General features: G+C 38.2%; 1 protein-coding gene and 1 pseudogene across 4 annotated transcripts in view; one reads left to right on the forward strand and one right to left on the reverse strand.

Moving 5' to 3' along the window:
* Positions 1–21,938, forward strand: part of Ophn1 (oligophrenin 1) — a 508,962-nt gene that overhangs the window by 25,791 nt on the left and 461,233 nt on the right. The gene's annotated exons all lie outside the window — the stretch shown is intronic.
* LOC147820859 (spermine synthase pseudogene) lies at positions 2,839–4,255 on the reverse strand (annotated as a pseudogene).

Consider the following 21,938-nt stretch of genomic DNA (forward strand, 5'->3'; position numbering starts at 1 on the left):
GGTATGGGGAGGGATAGGTGATCATGGCTTGGATTTTATGGGCAAATGGTGTTGGCTTGGAAGAAAAGAACAGTGACATTAATATGTGAGCGTAGGTGTAAAGAGTATATGTCCTATAGTGGGGAGTTCTGCAATCTGCCTACATTCCCCAGGGCTTTGACATTGATAAACTCACAGTTGGTTTTTCTGATAGACAAAGCCACAGAGCAGGGCTGATGTACATTAATGGGGATGTGTATAGAGCTCCTGTCACAGAATAGACAGACATCCTCTGTCTCGAGAAAGTTGGCCTCTTTCTAAACTTCTCAGTATGCCCCAGTTGTTACAGAAGTAATTTAGAAACCCCCAGAAGAAACACATAAACAGGCTGTATTGTATACTAGGCCTACACAAGTCAGAGAGGAATAATTTCACATTTGATGGCAGACTGCTTGGCTTGTTTGTCTTTCCTCTTTCTATGCTTCCTGCTTGGCTTTGAGTCAGTGCAGCAGCTATTTGTGATGGTAGGGAGTCTCGGCCAAGGTAACCCCGGGACCTCCATCTGATATCTGGACTACCTTCAGAATGCTTCTGAAATGGATACAAACATAAATGCTCTAAAAGTTCAGTACTGGAGAATAAAACAAACATTTTCACATGAAAAGCCATATTTAGTTGCATTGTTCCCTTTGCAGGTCCCAAATGCATGACTGAGACGGGCCTTGTGTCTTTCTTTTTATGTATCATTTTAGACAAATTTTTCTCAGTTCATATGATAGTCTTTTTTATTTTCAACCCTTTTTTAGGGGGCAGGAAAAAGAGAGAGTATGTTTAGTAGTGTCTGATAAATAGTTTGTAGTTGGAAGTTCTGTTTATAAAAGCATGTTTACATCTCCTTACTTTGTGTGATTTTAAAGATTTCAATTTTTAGCGCTCAGCCTTCATTTTTTCAGACTAAAATATCAAATTTTTCTATCAGCACCTTATTTTATTTTTTATTTTTAATGAAATATGTGTGCATATATATATATATATATATATATATATATATAAATTTTTTTTTTTTTTGGTACTGGGAATTGAACTCAGAACCTTGTGCTTGCAAGGCAGGTGCCAGAACCACTGAGCTAAGTCCCCGGCCCCTTTTTTGAAATGTATATTTTATTGTGGTTGTTGTTGGTTTTGTTTTTTTGGTACCAGGGATCGAACTTGGGACCTTGTGCTATGCGAGGCAGGTGGCGGAACCACTGAGCTAAATCCCCAGCCCTGAAATGTGTATTTTAAAGAAATCCAATAGATATTTTATTTATAGGAGACTTAAAAGAAAGCTAAAAAATATAGAATTCCAATTTGAAAGCATTTTAACTATTCACACAGTGCCTTTTTGATGCCCGAGCAAGACAGCCACAGTTGGCAATGCAGAGGTCAACACACTCACACACACACACACACACACACACACACACACACACGCATGCACTTTGGCAGGACTCCTGTTGAGCACAGCACCTGGAATTACCAGTGTCCAGAGCAAGGCAGTGCTGGGAACCTAGCACCTATGTAGAGGCTACACAAACAACTTCACACAGTCCTCACAGCGATTATGAGATTTCTTCCTAAATAAAGAAAAACAAATTAAGTGACAGTGATGTCACCTGCATTGGGACGTTGAGGACTGACTTCTGTCCATGGTGAGGTCTCTGGGGAGGCGCTCTTAAAAGTACTTGAGTATCATAGAACTCGAGGTACAGGTACTCTTGATGCATTACTGAAGGAAATAGAAATCTATCTTACAGGTAGAACAGTCACAAAGAAGTTTAACAGAGATCAGCATGTGTGCTGTGACAGGTAACACAGACAAGAGCCACATAGGGTTGTTGCAAAGCATGTGTCTGAAAAACTCAAGGTGCAAAATAGTTTACTGTAAGTATGGTGAGGTGACAGGATCATTAAGTGCAGACAGCAGTGACATCTCCACACAGTAAAAATGACAACACCTGAAGCCTGGAAATGGCCTGACAACACAGCACTAAACATGCAAGTGGCTGGTTCAACTTAAGGATCTTCTATAATTTGTGTGTGTGTGTGTGGTATGTGTTATGTACATATATGTCTTAGTTACTTTTCTCTCATTGCCAAGACAAAGTACCCAACATCCAAAGTTAAAGGGGGAAAGGTTTATTTAGCTCACAGTTCATAGAGGTTTCAGTCCATAATTGGCTGGCTCCAAGGCAGGGTGGCAGAGTGGTAACAGTTCATGGTGGGAGAAGGCAGCATAAGCAACAAAGGAAACTTAACAGCATCTTTCTACCCCTTTTATCCCATTCAGACTACCGGGATTAGGGCGGTGCCAAACCAATCACTCACATGTAGTGTTTTAGTAATCACATGCCTTTAATCCCAGCATCACACATTCCAGATTCAACTACCTCTGAAAAAGACTACATGAGGCTTTGGGGGGACATCTATACCGAATACATACATATATATGTATATATATTATTTTAAAATATAAATTTACTTGTATCTGTAGAAAAATGAGAACATAAATGTGTTATCACAATCTTTGCTTGGAAAAGCTTATATGGAGTTAGAAACAATAAACTATTAATAGTTATGTATATTAAAATGGTTTAATGATTTAAGAAAATATAAAGGAATATTAGTACTGTCAAACTTTTTTTTCTCTTTTGTAACTTTAATTGAAGCATTGCTATTCATTTTTAACTCTTTCTTAAAAGCACCAAATTTTAAAATCTAAGTCAATGTTTTTAAAACCATCAAGAACTTCCCTCTGAAACAAAAACAATGATGCTCATTCCTCCAAAGGTCCGAATTTAAGTTCCACCACAATCAAAACAAAACAAAACAAAAACCCACACAGAAATAAAAAGTAACAAAAATCACATTCTAGGGGGTCAGTGCATTTAGCAGTCTTTGCTGTACTAATTGTCCTTCAGCTGACTTTCACAAAAGTAACACCCTAGCTCATCAAAATATACATTTTCCATTTGCTTTTTTAAATTAAAAATAATAATTAAAAAGAGGAAACTTTAAGGAAGTCACAATCAATTGCCTGACTCATTTTGATGGCATGTACAGCGTATGGAGGTCAGGAAGGCTATCTGCAGCACACTTCATTGGGATATCCATCCTCAAGGTTTAGCTTTCTTCCAAACAATGTAAAATACCCACAATTCCAAGTATGAAGGGACACAGATGATCTCCTTCGAGAATTCCACAGGACAATACAGCCACCCAAGCTGTTCTTCATAGAGCGACAGGGCTTCTGTCAAATTGACACAGTTTCCCTGTGTAAAATACTTCCCATCCTGTTTCAATACTTTCATTGAGAAGTCAAGAATCAGTCTGAGAAACTCCCATGTGGAATCTTCTTCTGGAGATGTGGAGATTGGAACAGCTGTCAAATCATTAATCACATAATCAAACTCTCTCCCTTCTTTGGCGTACCTCTTCAGTACTGGAATACAGTCTTCTATTAGAACCTGATAGCAGTCTCCTTTAAGATTGTCTAAGGTGTCACTACATGTTTTGCGCATATATTTCTTACATGCGTCAACCACCATTTGGTCAATCTCTACCATAGTGACCATCTTTGGTTTCAGTTTGACTATTTCACATAATATGCCTCCATCTCCGCCTCCCAGAATCAGTACGTCTTTGCCAGTGTAATCTTCTTTGCCACTGCCCATGATGGCCCGGGTATATGCCAAATCACTCTCTGCCAAATTAACATCCCCACTAAGGATGAGAATATTTCCAAACTGCTTTGAGTGTAGAATTTTAATGTTCTGGTAAGGTGAATCTTCATCATATACTACTTCATCTATGTCATACTCAACCAGCCGCCCATCAGCAGTGGGCCAGTATCTGTCGATGGCCTCTCCTCGAACTATGGTTGGTAAACGCTTCACCCGCCCAATACTGGCCTGACTCAATTCTTTCATTCTCTCTTCTACTTTGTTCAAAAGGTTGTCGATTTCTTCTTTGCCCTGGATATAACTGTCGTAACTCTGAAGGTCCAGCAATACCAATCCATGTGGATAAATTCTCAAATTGGCGAAGCTGCCATTTTTGTTTGTGTAGGTTGCTAGGTAGCCATGATCCTGCCAGGTATGCACCGACTCTGCCATGCCCTGCTCCTGGAAAATGGACTGCAGGCCTTTTAAAATGGTCTCACCATCAGCTTTGGCGCTGAGCAAGAAGTCGAGAATGCTGTGCCGTGCTGCTGTCATAGTGAGGCGAGGCCCTGTGCCATACCTGGGGGAGGCGGCCGCGGGAGACGGGGCCGCGCGGCGTGTCAGGCTGCGGCCCGAGGGGCAGTACTGTCAAACTTTCATACCAAAAAATATCATGGATTGTTTTCACTTTTTCAAAGATGAAATATGAAAATTTATTAAGTTTTATATAAACAATTTACTGCAACTTAACTTACACACCTATGGGTATGTCGATTCCATATAGATATATTTATTATGATTTTTTAATTTAAGCACCATTCAATTCTTCTGGATTAATTCTGCCTAGAAAATATCCCTAAATACACAGATGATACCTATTTAATGGTACATGTTAACAGAAAATGAGGTGGATTCTTTTTTTAAAGAAAAGACTTTAAATTAATTCCCATCTATATCTTAATTGGTTTGTCTTCTGAACCAGCTCACAAATGTTACTATAGTTTTTTTTTTTTTTTTTTTTGGTACTGGGAATTGAACTCAAGAACTTGTGAGGCAGGTGGCAATTACACTAAGCTAAATCCCTGGCCCTACTGCAGTTTTAAGTGCAGGTGTCTCTGTTCAGCCCCGTGGCCCCAGTTTCCCGCCCTGAGGACTGTGTCAGAGGGCAGCAGGTGCAGCTTCACTCTGCCTCTAGACAGCAGCCAGCTGGCCCATCTCCATGCACCTTGAGGAATAGACCTTGAAATCAGTTCTGCAATCCTGTTTTTGTTAATCTGGTAAAGGCTGTGTCCCCTGGATTCTTCTGGAGTGGAAGAGGATGCCCACCCACAGAATACCCAGGTGATTACTTCCGATCACAAACATTCTCTAGCTCCCCTATTTTGTTTAAGTTTAAATATAGGTGTTAAACAAGCCTCCAGCCAGTATATCTGTTGTCTTAAAATATTCAAAATGTTCTAGGCAGATGTTTTAGCTAAAAATCTACAAGTGGACCCTTTACTTACAAACTCAGTTTGTTCACAAGGGCTGGTTGTAACTCAAGTTGTCAATTGAAGGCTCAGGCTTCTCTACACAGCTTTCAAAGTCTCTCTCCTGTACACAGGCAGTTCTCATTGTCCGTAGAGAGATGGTGGCCCTGGATTTCTCGAATAACCCCACACAGGAAAGGATATTGTAATGTCCTCTCAAGAATTCTTTAAGGGTTAAATCTGTATCTGAGACCATCTAGAAGCACAAGCAGCTGACATTTGGGTTGTAACTCAAGACTGTTCATAAGTTAAAACTAAAATTTTGATTGTAATCCAAGTTATTTGTATATCAGGCTGGTCGTAACTGTGGGGTCCACTGTACATGAAAATTAGCTATAAAATCAGTGATTGGTGTGGTCACTACTCAGTGTATTAAAGAGAGAAAAGGGGAAGGTTTCATAAGAATGGTCAGTTTTACTCTCAGCCTTTGGGCCTGATGCCTTCCCAATACAGTGCAGGATTAGCAACCTTAGAACTGTGTTCCTCGAAGTGTAGCCTATGGCCACCTGTATGAGAATCACTTGAGGTGCTTACTAAGCATTCAGATTAACCAGTATCACCCTGAGTGGCAGAAATCTCCTCCTTCAGCAGGTTCTCCAGGGTCCTACTATTTTCAAAGTTGGAGAAACCAGGCAATAAAGGCTTAGAGCTGCCAGCTATCCCTGTGCCCAGGGAATCTTCCCTGGGACAAGGGTGTACTGGTTCTCCTGGGGGCCAGTGTCAGCTAGTCAGCCCTAGGGCAGGGATACTGGCCTCAATGACTCTGGGCAGGCATGCAGGCTGGCCATTTGTCAGTACTGGGCAAGTTGGTGTGCCTGCACACAGCCTCCTTGGAGAAGGCCTCAAAGCCCTTTGGAAACACCTTATTTTAAAGCACATCTACTGCTTTTTTGTTTTGTGTCTTCTTTCTGGATCATCTCCAAATGTCTTAGGACATTCTGAACATTGTCCTAAGTATTCCAGGGTATTCTTGCAGCCAATAAGGTATCTTGGTCTGCAGAGTTTATAATCCTCTGCCCAGTGATGATCACTATTTTGTAGGGCCTATAGTTTTGGGAAACAATCCATACATCCATCCTTCTTTCCAGGACTGAAGCAAATAAAATGTTCTGCAAAGAGACTGTATTGTATAGATCATCAGTATGTTCATGAGAGTCAGCATGGCCCAGCAGAATGAGAACTGGTCTGTAATTCATAGAACTAGGATTCTACTCTCAAATCTTCCTTAGCCATGTGATCTTAGGTACAGTTCATCTTTTGGAGCCTTGTTTCACTACACATGAAACAGCATCAAGAGCATTTGCCCTTCTTTCCCCACAAGATTATTTTCAAAATCTATTTAGATGGAAGTGCTATATGCCTATAGTAAATGTTGACTATTTGAGACTTAAAGTCTATAGATTGTGTGAGATAATTTTGTTTGCTTGCAGAATTTCTTAATTATAAGCCAGTAGTTCTGTTGTTGAGTATAATAACTAATTTAATGCAAATAAGAATTAGAATATTATCACTGCTATCATTGCTTCACTGCAATCACACCACAAATTTGAAGATAAGTTTTCTAATATTCTCAACATCTAGAACAAAACTGGGCATCTAGAGATTGCCCCTCCCCGATCCTCCAAATAGCTAAGGTGATTTTTATTTTTGGTACCGGGGATCGAACTAAGGCTCTTGCGCTTGCGGGGCAGGCGGCGGAACCACTGAGCTAAATCCATGACCCTGGCTGAAGTGGTTTTAACTGGACATAGAAGAGGATGTTGTCTTGAGTCTGTTGGCTCTTTGTTTAAAGTTTGATCTGGTTTCTACCCCTAGGAAACTTAGAAGTAGAAATTAGGGGTACGCAGTTGAAGTGGGGAATCTAGAAACAGATTTGATAATAAAAAGAAGTGATGATTGAATTAAATTGATGTTGAGGAGGACCCTGGAAATATCTGAAAAACAAAAGATATGAGATCTATAAAACATTGTGTGGACCCATTTTATGTAGGGGTCAGTGGTCCTATATGCTGGAGCATTCCACAAGTATATGACAGCCTCAGATTGATTGATGTTGTCACAGTGGTGAAATGGAGTCCTCCAAAATTATTTAAAATGGCCTGAAATTATTAAATGTTAACTGTCCAGTGGTTAAATTACAAAATTTCTCAGTATTTAAGCTTGTTTAAATTGAAAATTAGCTTTCTTTAATGGACTCAGTATCTGATAATGCTGAATAAGTAGGACATATTGGATTAATATTTTACTTACAAATATATTACAAAAGTATTTTTGTTTTTTTCAAGCTTAGATAGTTTTGTATTTTTATACCTAATTTCTAATAGAGGACATTGGCAAAGTACTGTCATGTCAAATTTGTGGCATCATTTGGAGAGGAGCATATGGTTCTTTTCAGTACTGGGGATGAAACCCAGGGCATTGCACATGCTAGGTAGGTGCTCTATCATTGGGCTACATCCCCAGCCCTCAAATGCTATAAATTGTATAAGGCTTTCCTATGGGCAGTGTTTCATTTTTACTTCCACAGTGGTCCACTGAGCTAACATATTGTTGTTCCCATTTTACAGACAGGAATAATGAACCTTAAGATAGGATCAATGAACAATATATTCCTTTATGTGACAGAACAATGAATTTAAATCCAGAATTTTGACTATAAAGGTTTTGTTTTTTCCAGATCTTCCATGTGGGTATCATCATTATTCTTTCTAATTTCAAACAATTTTCAAAAAGAAACAGGGCATATGGGTATCATTATCCCTACTCCATTGTATTTCATGAGTAAATTTAATTGAAAGATGTCAGATAATTTGTCCAAAGGAAGCATGATGGCTAGGACCAATCTAGATCATTAACTTTTTAAAAAAAGTATTTTACTTTGATATAATTTCAAACTTATAGGGAAGTTACAAAAATTGTACAAGGAACTTTAATATAACCTTCACTGAGAGGCACTAATTGCTAACATTTTAGTATATATTACTTATTCTATCCAAGAATAGATAGAATTTTTTTTCTGGACCACTTTAGAGTAAGTTGCATACATTATGTCCCTTTCCCCTAATAATCCTTCAGCACTCACTTTCCAGTAATAAGAAAAATTATTAAATACCCACAGCACAACTATTAAAATCCAGAAGTTTAGCACTGGTAAAGTACTGTTGTCTAAATTCCATATTTTAATTTCACTAATTGCCCCAGTAATGTCCATTATAGCTGTTTTGTTTTCTGGTCCAGGATGATGAATTGCCTTTAGTTATCACTGGACCATTACTTTTTATATAATATTTGATTGCTCCCCTTAAAAATCTCTTGGATTAATGATGTGTGTAAAATGAATTAAGAGTTAAAAATGGGAATGTGGATGCTCTCTTTCCTTTTCACTCACCTCTGGTTGCCGGCATTCTCTAAAAACTCACCATCCAGATCACTTAGGAAGATAGGGATCACTTATTCTACAACAATTCCTTGCAACAAGGTGGGGATTCAGACACCTCCCAGGTCTTCTGCTGACACCTGGGAAATCCCAAGTGTGCACAGGTCTGACTTCACTTATAATGCAGGAGCGTGGCTGTGTCCAGATAGAGAGCAAAGACCATTTCAAAGGCTGTAGTGGGTGGAATAGGGAGGTAATGGGCAAGCAAGTGTTGTACATCTATGTAAGACTTTATTATTTCAAAGTAAAAATGTGCATCAGTTTTATGACCATATTTGTATCTCAGACCAATTTGTATTAAAGACGGTGGTAAAATACATATAATACAAATTTATCAACTGAGAAATTTTTAAGTACACTTCAGTAGTATTAAGTATATTCACATTGTTGCAATGTTATGCAACAGATCTCCAAAAACCTCTCTCTCTCTCTCTCTCTCTCTCATATACTCTCTCTCTTTGAGGCAAAGTCTTATTGTATAGTCCTGGCTGGCCTTGAACTCTGTTCCAAAACATTGTCATCATACAACACTAAAACTCTATACCCACTAAACACTTATTTTTCCCTGCCCCCCCTTTGACAACTATGCTTTCTGTTTATATGATTTTTCACTCTTTTAGTTACCTCATATAAATAAAATTATACAGTATTTGTGCTTTTGTGACTAACATTTCACTTAGCATAATGCCCTTAAGGTTTGTCTTGTGTTATAGTGTGTGTCTGAATTTCATTCCTTTTTAAGGCTGTATGTGTATGTACCCCATTTTGTTTATTGATTCACCTGCCAATGGACCTTTTTTTAACATCTTTTGGCTACTGTGAATAATGTTGAGATGAACATGGGTGTGCAAATATCTCTTTGAGATCTTACTTTGAATTCCTTTTACTGTATAACCAGCAGTGGGATTGGTAGATCGTGTAGTTCTATTTTAAATTTTTTTTCTCTTTTCTTTTTCTTTTTCTTTTACAATATTGAGATTGAACTGGGGTCTTCACACTGGGTTACATCCCCAGTCTCTCTCTCTCCCTCTCTCTGTCTGTCTCTGTCTCTCTCTCTCTGTTTTTTTTTTTTTTTGACAGGGTCTCACTAAATTGCCCAGGCTGGGCTCAAACTTGTGATCCTTCTGCCTCAGCCTCCCAGAGTGCTGGGATTATAGGTGTGTGCCACTAAACCTGGCTATTTTTAATTTTCTTTGGAACCATTGTAGTGTTTTTCATAACAGCTGTACCATCTTGGCATCTCATACCAATTCTTTGAAACAGGTAGGATTGTTATCATGAAGCCTATTGTACAGATAAACAAGCTGAATGATTTACGTATTCCAAATTATGCAGTGGAAAAACCGAGACTTGAATCCAGGTCTTCTGATTCAGCATTCACTATCTCATTTTCTCATTTCCTCTTCTCCTACTCCTCTGCTTGTGCCACCTCCAGACCACTTCTCTTTTATAATTTTCTTTGCACCTAGGTGGTACAGCTGTCCCCTTTGGTGAAGAAATTGCCCACCTATCATGCAGCATGTCTCATGCAGTCCTTGTCTTTCTAGAGTTCAGTGAGGGTCCCCACTGTGACTCATTTTTGCTCCTTTCCCTCACACCCTTGAGCTTTGGATTGCAAACACAGCGCATATGGGGAAGTAGCCAGTTGGTGCCACTCTGAGTTTCTACAGCAGAGGCTCTATGACAGGGAAGTTTGTTTTTTAAAGTTGAAAGGCACAGTTGCTCTTTGTACACCAAGCTCCCCTCCTTAGATTTCTTCAGATGAGAATTAGATTATCATTTCAACATCACCACTTTAAAAGAAAACATGCCTGTACATGTGCAAAAAATCCTGTTCTGTAGGGAAAGGTGGCAATTAAAGAAATGTATATGACTTGTATTTTAGTTGCTATAAATACTACCCTTCTCTAAGAATTCTTCCTACTAGGAGTTGTTTCTCTGATTTGAAGTTTTTGGATTTGGTTTTTCGTTTTATTTTATGCCTCCTTTCCTTCCCTAAGGGTTGTCTCAATGTTTTGCTCTGCTCCAGTTAAAGGGATTGGGTATTTTATCTGGACTCTGAGTCAGGTGGTATGACAGTTTCTAAGACAAACTCCCCAAAACATTGATTCCTGAATAAAGAGTGTCCTGCTGGAGGCTGTAGACTCGAAACACATTGGACAGCTGGTCCTTTTCCTATTTAGCACGGAAGGACATTTGGCAGCTGGGTCTGTGTCTAAATTTTGTCTTGGCTTTGCTCTCTTCATCATCTTCCCACCTCCTTGCCCGTGATGTAGTGGTAGCTTGCTGTAATCTCCATGTTTTAGGAGACTGGTATTCTCTCTAAGCAGATTCTCATGGTGTTGAATCTGCACATGCTTCTGCACCATTACATTTCTCTGTTAGAATAGAGTTCCTTGAACCCCCTTCTCCAATTCTGTTTTAATTTGTGATTATGTGCTTTTGTTTGTTTTTCTTTTTTTCTTTTTTATTTATATATATATTTATTGGTACATTTTAGGTATAAAATACATTTACATTTATCATTGGGTGTTTGTACCAAAACATGATGTATCTTAGTTCTTATTTTTTGTTTTTCTGAGAGAGAGAGAGAGATAGACAGACAGGGACACACACACTATAGTGTTAGAAACTACTGGTCATATGTGGAACCTATCTTGACTCTTTATTATTAAAATGTATGGAGTCATTTGCAAACCTGACCTTATAAACACTCCTCTGAATATCTTAGCAGGGCCTATTTCTTTAGTTTCTAGTTCTTTATTTTCTTTTGGAATAACACATGAATCACTCTTATTACTGCAGTTCAGTGTGATATGTAGTGTTTGCATTTATAGCTCTTACTGAACTATTTGAAGAGAATATACCATGAGGGCTTTCAACATAAGATATGTAACAGGGCTTATTTACACCTAGGGTTTAATGATTAGATTTATACTGAAATTTAGTCATTTCCTTTGTCTTTGCTTTGCCAACCCAGCTCAGCATTTTCTCCATATCTCACTGGCTTCCTTATTTTCATTTATGGTATTGCTAGTGTGCCAGTCAGCCAGACAAGAGACCTCAAAGGCAGCCTTTCTGCTCATTTCCCCTCCCTCCCTTCCAGCTTCCATGTATACTTCCTTCCCCCTCTATGTCCGTCCCTCCCTCCCTTCATTCCCAATCCTTCACATCTAATAAATGGCCCAAGTCTGGTAGGTTTACTTCTAGCAGCATCTTTTGTTTTTTTTTTTCAATAGTGAGGGTTGAAAAAAAAATACTGGAGGTTGAAAAGCTTGAATCAGATGTCTTCACACTGAGCTATACTCCCAGCCCTTCTTTATTTTTTTATTTTGATAACAGGGTTTTGCTAAGTTGCAAAGCTGGGTTTGAACACGTGATCCTCCTGCCTGAACATGTGATCCTCCTGCCTCAGCCTCCCAGAGTGCTGGGATTACAGGCCTGTGCCACCACTCCTGGCTTCTTTTGCATTTATCTCCCCCTTTCTTTTGTCCCTTTCCCTGCTGCATTTCAAACTCATAACTTTTTATCTGAGCAAACACTAAGCCCAAAATATCCCCTTCTCCTTTACTTCTTCCTATACTGATTGCAGAGGAACTGTTCCAAACCAAAGCACCCATGATGCCACTTCTGACTTAGAAACATTCAGTGGGTTCCCACACTGCCAACTTCAGGAAAAGAATGTTCAGCTTGACTGGCCAGACTTTTGCAACCTCTACTTCTAATATCTCCCATTATATCTTTTACTTTCAAACTTACTTACATTTCACAAACTTAGGTTCCTCTTCATTCTCTTTTGTTCTGGTTGTTCTTTTCTCCTGGAATGCTCCTGCCTCCATTAGTCTCTGTTGAAATGCTCCAGTCTTACAGGCCCATCTCAAATCTTACCTTTTCGTTGCATTCTTCCCAGATTTACCCAATTGAATGTGATTTCTTCCTTATTTGAACTCTCTTGGGGCAGTCTACATGTCTGCGCTATTTGTAGGACATTTGATATTGTAGATATTTGTGCACTCATCTTCACTACTACATTGGATGCTCTTGCAAGATAAGAACTGTGTCTTAAGAGCCTTTGTGGTACTGCATAATTTTGAAGCTTAGAGCGTGATTTACAGCAGGCTTTCTGAGAGTATTTGTGGAATTACTTTTCTTTATTACTCTACATCCTCTCTTGAATCTTTGAAGCCAGTGCCACCACCTTTAGCATGTCTTCTCAGTTTGAATTAGCCCTTTACCACTTGGTGGTCAGTTGTGATTTTTTTTTTATTCAATGAAAAATTCAACAAAGTTTTATTGAATACCATAGTTCATAAGGCATAGTTAGATACATTATTATCTCATTTGCTGTATCTGGTCAAATGGCAAAATTTCAATTTATCATAGCTTTTGATAGTTCATTAACATATTTAATCTGTAGTGATATTTCCTAAATAATATGGTTTTATGTCCACATGTTTTCCAAGCTGCTGTTGGGCACCTATTTGATCTGAGAAATGGACTGCTATTTATGTCCAGGGATGTAACCTAACATGAGAATCAGGTTGAAAGGAAACAAAACAAAACAAGGTTCATAAGGAAAATATTCTTATAAGAACTAACACAGGGGCTGGGGATTTAGCTCAGTGGTTCCGCTGTATGCCTTGCAAGCGCAAGGACCTGAGTTCGATCCCCATTACCAAAAAAAAAAAAAGAACTAACACAGACTGAAGGTAATAAATACACACATGTCAGTAAGAAGAAACTCATTCAAATCAGCATTGTAGATACAGCATTAAAAGTTGTGTTGTTTTTATCACACTTATAGCCATCTGTCTTGTTATCAACATAGCTGTATTTGTGAATATTTCTCCCCTTTCCTTGGTGGGGGATTGATTCTGATTTATCAATGGGTATCTCATTCCATTTACCATAGTACCTGGCTGATAATAAGTATTCAGTGACAGTTTACATATGTGACTCTTTCAGTATAGTTATCTTACATTTTACATTGTTTCTTGCCTTCTTTTCAAGATAAGATATAGTTGTGACCAATCACATACATTCATATAGGGTGATTAGTATATAAAACAACTTTTCTCCAAAGTAACTTTTACACATTCTAAGAATCCTGACTTTTTTTATAGTTATGAGTGGTAAAATTCCAATATTCTCTCAAAATTAGGGGCTGTGTAAACTGGGGTGGAAGTAGTAACACACAGGTAAAAGGTTATGGCACAGCCAGGCACAGTGGTGCATGTTGTAATTCCACATTCTGGGAGGCTGAGGTAGGAGGATTGTAAATTGGAACCTGGCCTGATCAACTTAGTGTTTTAACAAGCTCTTGTTTCAAAATAAAAAATAAGAACAAAAGGGCTGGCAATGTAGCTTAGTGTGAAGGCCCTGCATTCAGTCCTACTATTGGAAGAAAAAAAGTTGTGGCATTTAAAAAGCTTTGTTTATTTATATATTTTAAAATTAATTTTATTGGTACTCTTTTGATATACATAATGATCACATTCATCATAGGGAATTTGTACCTGTATCTAATATATCTTCATTCTTCTTTTTTCCCCTATTTGCCTCCCCTCCTTTCAACCTTTCTTCCCTCCTTATTTACAAAAGCTTTGTTTCTATTTTTTCCTTCTATTCTCTTTTTTTTGTTGTTTTTACTTCTCTTCCCCTTCCACTTTCCATTGTTTCCTTCCCATTTGAATATTTTTTTCCTATTTCCCAATATCTGTCATACATTTTGGTCCTTATTTACACTTTCAGATTCTCACACAAGACAATGCAATATTTGAACATGTGTGTCCGATTTATTTCACTTAAAAGTGTATTCTCGGGCTGAAGATTTAGCTCAGTGATTCTGCTGTTTGTCTGGCAAGGGGAAGGTCCCGAGTTCGATCCGTGGTACCAAAAAAAAAAAAAAGTATATTTTCAAGGTGCATTCATTTACCTTAAAATGTCTCAAGTTTGTCACTCTTTATGGCAGAGTTGTAGTCCATTGTATATAAAAATCACATTTTCTTTATCCATTCACCCATTAATGGGCATCTGGGCTGTTCCCATGATTTAACTATTACAAATTGTGCTGCTATAAACATGGGTGTGCATATATCGCTGTGGTATGATGCTTTTAACTCTTTCAGGAAGACACCAAGAAGGGGAATAACTGGGTCAAATGGAACCTCTAGTTTTAGTTTTTTTTTATTTTTGGTACTGGGGATCAAACTCCGGTCCTTGTGCTTGGCGCAGCAGGTGGCGAAACCACTGAGCTAAATCCCCAGCCCTAGTTTTAGTTTTTTTGAGACATCTCCATACTGATTTACATATTGGTTGTATGAATTTACACTTCCATCAACAGTGGTGAAGGGTTCTTTTTTCCCTACAGCCCCTCCAGTATTTGTAATTGGTTGATTTCTTGATGATCGCTATTGTTTCTAGAGTGAGATAGAATCGCAGTTTTTTTTTTCTTTTCTTTTTTTGTTTTTCTTGAGACAAGATCTTACTATGTAGTTCAGACTAGCCTTGAACTCTATGTATCCCAGGCTCACCTTGAACTCAAAGTAGTCCTTCTGCCTCAGTCTCGAGTGCTAGGATTGCAGGCATGTGCCACCATCCCCTGCCTTTTTTTTTTTTTTTTGGTTTTCAGTATTATTTTAATTAGCCTTCCTCGAGTGACCAGTGATGTTGAGCATTGTCTCACATATTTATTTCCTTTTTGTACTTCTTCATCTGGGAAGTGTCTGTTCATTTCAGATGCCCATTTTTGGATTGGGTCTTTAAAATTTTGGAGAGTGAATCTGATGTTTTTGAGTTCTTTATATGTTCTAAATATTAATCTTTTGTTTGAGGAATAGCTGGTAAAATTTTTTTCCCATTCTGTGAGTTGTCTTTTTACTCTCTTGGTTTCTTTTGTTGCACAAAAACTTTTTAATATGATGAGATTCAAGTTGTTGATTTTTTTGTAATATCTCATGTGCAGTTGAGCGTTTGTTCATAAAGTCTTTGCCTACACCTGTGTCTTCAGGTTTTACCTATTTTATCTTCCAGCAGATTACAAGTTTCTGTTTTAATATTTAGATCTTTGATCCATTTCGATTTTAGTTTAGTGCATGGTGAGAGATATGGGTCTAGGTTTAATCTTCAAAGACAATGGGTCACAGATGAAATTAAAGAAGAAATTAGACAGTTTCTACAATTAAAGAATAATGCCAATACAACATACTGGAACTTGTGTGATACAATGAAAGCAGTCCTTCGAGGAAACTTATAGCAATGAATTTCCACATCACAGCAAACTCAAATAAATAATTTAATGTTGAACCTCAAGCTTCTGGCAAAAAAAGAGAAAGCTAAGCTCAAAATGTGTATGAGGGAGAAAATTATAAAGATTAGAGCAGAAATTAATGCAATTGAGACTAAGAAAACAATACAAAGAATCAATGAATTGAGCTGTTTCTTTGAAAGATTAAATAAAATTGACAAACCCTTAGTCAATCTTATCAAAAAAAAAGGAAAGAAAACACTCAAATCCATGCAATTAGGAATGAAAAAGGTGAAATCACAACAGATCAAGCAGAAATCTATAAGATCATCAGTACCTACTTTGAGAACTTGTATTCTAATAAGATGGAAAATGCAGGTGAAATGGACAGATTGCTTGATACATATGAATTACCAAATCTGAGTGAAGACGACATAAAAGTTTTATTTATTTTTTGTTACCTGGGATTGAACTTGGGACCTTGCACTTGTGAGGCAGGTGGCAGCACCCCTGAGCTAAATTCCCAGCTACATAAAAATTTTAAGTAACCCAATATCAGTCAATGAAATTGAAGAAGTAATTAAGAAATTACCAACCAAGAAAAGTTCAGGTCCTGATGGATTCCCTGCTGAATCTTACAAGAAATTTAGAGAAGATCTAACACCAGTACTCCTCAAACTCTAATGAAGTTGAAAGGAAAGCAATACTCCCAAACTCATTCCTGGAAGCAAGCATTACTTTGATACCAAAACCAGAGAATGATACAACCAAAAAAGAGAACTACAGGCCAATCTCCTTACCTGCATAACATACCTGCAAAAATCCTCAATAAGATACTGGCAAACAGAATGCAGAAAATCATCAAGAAGATTATACACCTGACCAAGTGGGATTCATCCCAGGGATGCAAGGATGGTTCAACATGCACAAATCTCTAAATGTAATACACTATATTAACAGAACTCAGGACAAAAACCACATGATCATCTCAATAGATGCAGAAAAAGCATATGATAAGAGTCAAATACTAACAGTCAGTGATAAAGTGGATTGGTGAGGATGATATACATTATTTGGCAGTGTCAAATAACCATCAAAATATCCATAGCTTATGACAATAATAATTTATTTCTTGGTTACTATGTATGTCCTTGAAGAGCTGGCTGTGGTGTGTGATGATTATAGATCTCAGGGGCTGAGGATAATGGAAAGTCCATTTCTACTCATGCTTTTTTTTTTTTTTTTTTTTGGTACTGGGGATGGAGCTCAGGACCTTGTGCTTGTGAGGCAGGCGGCGGAACCACTGAGCTAAATCCCTGGCCCCTCTACTCACGCTTTTATAATCACTGGGAAAGGGAGGATTTTCTCCATGGCTCGTCATACTTCTAGTGGAAATAACATACATTATTTCTTTTTCAAAAAAATTTTAGTTCATGTTTGCAGTACATAATAAATATATTCATTGTTGTAAGTTGGCACAAGTGCATAACACATCTTAATTGATTTTACTTTCACTTCCCCTCTCCTCCCTCCCCCTTCCCTCCATCTCTTGGTCCCCTTAGCATTTGCAAAAGACATGTCTCCTATTATCCTGTTATCTATTATTTATCTTTTACTTTGCTTTTCCAATTATTTATACCTTGGTATTCTTTTATCAGAGAAACCATGTGATATTTAAGCTTGTGTGTCTGATTTATTTCACTTGACACTGTCTCAAGATGCATTCCATTAGCTCATATTACTTCTGCTCATATTATATTACATTGGCAAAAGCAAAGCTCCTGGCCATGGTTGCCATTAGCAGAGGTGATGAAGTGCAATCCTTAATCCTACCAGGTGAAGAACACAAATATCTACCACACATATTAAAAACTTTATGAAAAGGCTGTAGCAAAGACCTTATCCAGGTTGCTGGGGAAGGGCAAGAGAAAGGGATAAGGAAGTGTTAGGCTCAGTCAGAACTCAAGTCCTTAAGCGGTGCTGATTGGATACCTTTTAGATAGTAGGTACTGTCATAGTGTGGTAAATAAAAGATTAGCATGATCTTTGCCTTCAGGGAATTTATAATCCTGAGGCAGGAAAGAAAGCAAGTAGGCAGACAAGGTAATAATAAGTTGTGATTAAAAATTATGAGAGGACTAATAAAGGACATAGAGAATAACAGAGAAAGACCTTCTTTTGGTAGAGTGGTTGGGGCAGCCTTCTTAGGAGAGGTAATATTTAACTAGAGAACTGAGTGATAATAAGACACCAACTACTCATAAACATGTAGGGGTTGGGAACACCATTCCACATAGAGGAAACAGTGTGTGCAAAGACTCCAAGTTTGCAGAGAGCTTATTAAATTAAAAAGTGCACCACTGTGGTTGGAAGGTATTGAGTTGTTGCCTGACTTCTCAGGGCTATAGACTGTGGTATGGAGATAGAGTATGAACTCATTAGAGGGTTGAAAATGGCAAGGTTGAAGGGACATGCTTTGTATTTTGAGCTTACTGTGGCTACACAGTAGAGGATGAATTCGAGAGGGGTAAGAATGAATGAAGGGAGATAAAGTAATTGCAGTAGTTTATGAGAGAGAATGATGACCTTGTTGAGGGTGGAGATGGGAAGAACTTAGTAAAGGGATTCTTAGGAGTTTACAGCAGTCGGATTTGGTGATAGTTTCAGTATGTAATGTGAGAAAGACAGAGATCAAGGAGAACTCTCATTTCTAAATGGATGGTCGGGCCATTTTCTGAGATGGAGAGTCCTGGAGAGGAGCAGCTTTGTGGGGAAGGTTGAGATTGATTAAATTTTGTATATGTTGAGGAGCCTTCCTGACTCACAGTCTGAGGCAACACACTGTCTCTACATTAGGGCTACAGGGTTCTGAGATTCTTAATGTGATCCTCATGGAAGGCAGGAGGAGCAGATCAAGTGGCTTTTTAATAACCCTGATAGCTCTGTGTTCCTGAATGGTTTCTTCTCCACCATTAAATTCATCACCACCACAGTGGTGGAACACATAGATAGAGTTGGAGAACATTTTGTGGCTTGAACATTTCAAGTGAAAAATATGTTGGCTTGAAATCTTTGGAAGCCATTCCCCAGGGTTATTATAGTTGCAGCTGAAATCTCTTAATGGAGCAGCAGATGAAAAACTGAAATATCCAAGCACTGGGGACTGTGGAAGAGGATGATCTTTAGGTGAATCTTTCTTGCATTGAATAGAGCCATTAATTGAGAAAATTATACACACATTAATCTGAAAAAATGTAGGAGTATCTCCTCGAAATATTAGCAAATAAAGAGCTAGTGAGTGAAGGTAGAGGGAAAACTCAAGAACCAACCTAAGACCAAAGATAGCTTCAGTTTCTTTGCAGTACTTTGTGTTCATGCTACTGGTTTTTCTACAGAGGCTCTGGTCTGGAAATAGCTGGCTCAGGGCTAGCTTTCAGTCTCTTTTGGCAGCTTCCCTACCACTAGTAAATTCATTAAATCACCTTTTTTTTTTTTACTGTTGGGGCATGGAAAGTGCCTGATCTGGGAAGAAGAAACAGTAGTGAGGTAGAGTAGCATTAGATCTGCCAGTGATGAAAGTGAGATGGTAGCAATAAAGAAAATAATCTCTGGTAATTAAAAAAGATTTAATTAGTTAAACAGCAACGAAACAAAACAAAGTAAAAAAAACTGAAGAAAATAGACTCTCAGGATGTGGTAAGTGCATAGTAAATGGATTCTTAGGATATGATAAGTCCATTATGAAAATTGATTCAGCTATCTGAGTTGACCATGAGAACCCAATAGGCTTCAGTGATAAGAGGCTTATGGCACTGGTGAGGCCCATTTTGTAAACTCTGAGAATCATTTAGCAAGTGCTTGTTATTCCTAGTTTATAGCCAATTAGAAGAAGCAAAAAACAACTAAAAGAAAAGGCCTTAACAGTTACAATTTTATTTAAATACAGCTTAGTAAGGGCTGAGAGAAATGACAAAAAAGGTGGGGGGACTTGCTGGGGTGTGTTTCAGGCCTGCCCTTGCTAAATAGTCCCGGTGTTGCTCCCAAGGCAACAGCTGCCTACAGTGAGGAGGTGGTTTTCAGTAGACAGCCGGAGAAGATTAACCACAGGAACCAGTTACTTGCAGGTGTCTCATGGGCAACCTGTCCTGGGATAGGGAATGAGTAATGGGTAATCATCTAGCCAGTTACCACTTGCCAAGGCTCATCCTGTGAGACAAGGGTGAAGTCACAACTCAAATGAGTGGCACTTGTTCATTGCCATAGTAGAAATTAGCATAGCCTTTACTGAGGGAGTTTGGTGGTTTGACTCCAAATTTAAAATGGACGTACTTTTGACCCCTGAAATACATATATATGTGTGTGTGTGTATGTGCAAAAAGATGTTTGTGCACGGATGATCTATGTAGTATTGTTGAAAAGAAAAAATGACTGGGAATGATCTAAATTTTCGTCACTGTGAAATGATTAAATAATTTGTTTTCATGTTTAAAATGAAACACTAAGAAGATACTAAAAAGAACAAGGCCGATCAATAGTACTGATATGGAAAAATCCCCAAGACAGAGGAAGAAAAAGAATGTAGAAGAGTACTGTGGATATCACTGTGTGTGTGTGTTATAATATGCATATCTTATGTTTTCCAATTGCTACTGTAACAAATTACAACAAATTTAGTGGATTAAAATAATATAGGCTCACACTCTTCCAGCTCTGGAGGTCAGAGGTCTGAAAATCATTTTCCCTGCACTAAACTCAAGGTGTCTTCAGGGCTGCTTCTTTCTGGAAGCTCATGAGGGGAGACTATTTTCTTGTCCTTTTTAGCTTCTAGTGGCCATCTCCATCTTTAAAGCAAATCTCTTTTATCTCTGCTTCCGTCATCACATTCTTTTTTGTAACACTGGGGATTGAACCCAGCGCCTTCTAATTGAGCTACATCCCAGGTTTATGATTTTGAGACAGAGTCTTCTAAACTTGCTCAGTTGCCCAAGCTGGGCTTGAATTTGCAACCTTCCTGCCTTAGCCTCCCAGAGTGCTGGGATTTCAGGCATGCACCATCATGCCTCGCCATCATCACATTCTGCCTTCTCCATCTGCTGCCTCCTTTTATAAGGATCCTTGTAATTACACTGAACTCACCTGGATGATATAGGCCAATCTTCCCATCTCCAAATCCTTAATCACATCTTCAAAGCCCCTTTTGGCATGTAAGTAACATATTCACAGGTTCTGGGGATTAGATTAGGGTGCAGATGTCTTTGGTTGACCATTATTCAGCCTCACATAGACGTGTTCTTGTATACCCCATCTCTGGAAGAAAAAGAAACTGCTGATAGTAGTTACCTCTGACTCTAGGAAACTGGGCACTAGGGACAAAGTAAGACAAAGACCTACTCTTTATGCCCCTTTGTACAAGTTGAGTTTGTATTCCTTATTTTTTATTTATTTTATTTTATTTTTTATTTTTTTGGAACAGGGGATCGAACTTGGGTCCTTGGGCTTGCTTTATTTTTTTAGTTTTTTTTTGTATTCTTAATTTTTAAAAAAGTGATATATGCTCATTGTGGAGATTTTAGAAATTGCAAAAAAAAGAAAAACATAAAAATATGAATAAAAATTCAACTACCCAGATCTGATCATATTTTCAGTACAGTTTATAGTTTTTTTCTCTTCACAATTTTGCCTGTGATAGAAAGAATAATAGCTTCTCAAAGATGTCCAAGAACCTGTGAATTTCCACAGAATCTGTGATTATGTTACCTTACATGCCAAAAGGGTCTTTGTGGGCGTGACTAAGGATAGTGAGATTATTCTAGATTATTTGGGTGAGGCCCTTATAAGTGGGAGGCAGGAGGGTTAGCTAAAGAGGAAATGATACAATAGAAGAGGTGGTCTAATGATATGGCCATGAGGCAAGGAATGTGGATGTCCTCTTGTAGCTGGGAAAGTCAAGGACTGAATTCTCCGTGTAGATCCTTCAGAAGGAACATAGCCCTATACACCTGTTTTGGACTGCTGACTTCCAGAAATGTAAGAGAAATGTAAGAGAA

Source organism: Heterocephalus glaber, unplaced genomic scaffold (genome assembly GCF_053883595.1).
Source record: "Heterocephalus glaber isolate CG9 unplaced genomic scaffold, H.glaber_assembly_v1.0 deba00001790, whole genome shotgun sequence".
Taxonomy (NCBI): Eukaryota; Metazoa; Chordata; class Mammalia; order Rodentia; family Bathyergidae; genus Heterocephalus; species Heterocephalus glaber.